This window comes from Penaeus chinensis, chromosome 6 (genome assembly GCF_019202785.1).
Source record: "Penaeus chinensis breed Huanghai No. 1 chromosome 6, ASM1920278v2, whole genome shotgun sequence".
Classification (NCBI taxonomy): domain Eukaryota; kingdom Metazoa; phylum Arthropoda; class Malacostraca; order Decapoda; family Penaeidae; genus Penaeus; species Penaeus chinensis.
Genome location: NC_061824.1, coordinates 23831654 through 23834153, shown reverse-complemented (window position 1 = coordinate 23834153; position 2500 = coordinate 23831654).

Here is a 2500-nt window from a genome sequence, read left to right as displayed (position 1 = left end):
TTGGGCCTACAGACCAACGGAGTGGCATTTATCACGGACATCCAGACAAGCGGTTAGACGGAGGGCGAAGGGGAGACGGGATGGGGGGGGGGGGTTACTGTGATGGATGAAGTGGCTCTCACCTTAGATGGTAGTACGTGAACATGTTGTTTGCACAGTGCCTTTGTGGGTGACTCGCCTGTGTCCGGAATCCGCAATGAAGTCGGGCGCAGGATGGAGGGACTTCTGATGTCATGCTGAGTTCGGGCAGTTCCTTTTACGACGGGGAGAATTTATGAGTCCCTTTGACATATTTATCATGGATACGTGAAAAATCAAATAAATAACCTGTTGTAATGGACATGTGATGAGAATTATACATTGGATATATTGCCACTCTCAGGCAGCGCAATCCGGAGAGGTTACTCAGTGAATATTTACACTGGATATATCTTTGACATGAATATTCGCAATTCCTGATTTATTTTCAGACCATTCCATCAACCTTAGAGCTTTTTGAAAGATTTACGAACAAATACAGAATATTCACGGAAGAAAAAAACATCTGTCGTCTGTGGTTTGTGGTTCGCGAATGCCTGTTATGGTATCGTTATAAGAACATCTATTGCATGCGAGAATGGCATTTTAGAAGTACCGTAGAAAAAATATATGGATTGGATGCAAGAAATAATGGATTGTTTATCAGAATGTACAGTTATCAAGCGTAGTAGTGGGATTTAAAATGATTTTTGGAAAAATTCTGTAGATTTTTTTTCGTAAATTGACTGTGCAAAATGTTGATTGTAATTACATTAGTATTAATATACTTATAATTCACGTGATCCCACTTTAATCGAGGCTAATTATTTTGCTATTAGAATCATTAATATCATCATATCACATTCGCATTATTTATACTTGTCGGCCAGTTTCTGTCAAGATTTTTTAACACCCACTTCCCGCAAAAAGAGGCCAGGATAATAAGAAAAAACTTTAGGCTCTGGAGGTTCCGTTACACCCCCCTCCCCACCACCATCACCACCACCACCACCACCACCACCACCTCCACCTCCACCTCCACCTCCACCTCCACCTCCACCTCTACCTCCACCATCAGCACCACCATCTCAAAAGTTTCCACCTCCTTCTTTAAGATGTTTGTTTCCCTGTATGACGAAAGCGGAGGATGATGGGAAGAATTTGGCAGAGGGGGGTGGGGAAGGGGGGAGGGGGAGACACGGGAGCGGGCGTCGAGCGTTTCTATCTCGCAGCTGACGGTCGAGCCTCCTTCCGTCCAGCTTAATTAGTGATTCATCGGAGGACCGGATGCGAGTCGGCGAGGGGGCGTTGGGATTTCTTCGATTGGGGGGGTCTCGTCTTGGCTCGGTGTAGTCCCTCACTCATTATCTATCTATCGATCTGTCTCTCCATCTCTCTCTTTCCCTTCCTCCTCACGCAAAAACACGTACTCACGCATATACGCATGTACTCGTACTGATTTATGTATCTGGTGTGGGCTGCGTGAAGAACAGCTTGATGGCAGCGCCGAGGTGATGTTTTTTCGATTCCAATTTGACAAAGGCGAAGGTAGGCCTAAACACGAGTCCGAGCTTTTCGACTCCTATTGTACGGTTTTATGGTCTCACTTCCCGCCTCGTTGAGTGGATGGCGCTGGTGTTCGTTCGCTCGACGAGGAGAGATTATGGTGACGCTTATTACGAAGTTTGTTTTCGTTCGGAATTCTCCCATGGAGAGTGGACATTAGTAACAACCGCAAGCATTCAAAACACTTTTGGCTCAAGTTTCCCTCAATTCTTTCGCGTATTTGACTCGCTAATCTTCACTTCCACGTCGCCCTCATTCTCGCCAGGCACCGAGCGGCCGCGTTTAACTACTTGCGATCGTTGTCGGAGTTATTAAACGATGTCCGCCCCTCGCTACGAAACGGAGCGTAAATCAAACAGGCAGACGGACAGGCCGGCGTGGGATGGGCCTACGTCAACATCATTCTGCCGCCGTTGGTTGATTACCGGGGGGAGGGGCGGGGAGGAGGGGGAGGATTGGGCGGGGTGGGGAGGGGAGCACGAAGGGGGAAGGGGAGGATTTGGCCCCGTTGGGTGTCGTGGATATTTATTGTTTGTCGCAGCTATAAGGAAGTCTTCAAGAAACGCGTTGTGTTCATTCTGCCTTTTTTTATGAACGGAGAAACACCAGTCCCTGTTACGAGACGAATGAATGCGCGGCAATTAACCTAAATGAGAAAATCGTCGGAGCCTAAAAAACGTGAACAATAGCTCACCCGAGACGGAATTTACATATGTTTATAATCACCCGGAGCATTGTTAGGTGAGCGCGGCATACATAAACATGGCGCTGCAACACGCCCGGCCCTTGTTGATGCCTCCTCGAGACTGTTGCAAAATCCCACAACCGAGTGCGAGCAGGTTGCAGTGCCTGAGTCTCCTGCGATCACGAGGGGTGAACGTTATCTGGCACAGCCATAAATAAACCCAGATGCAGC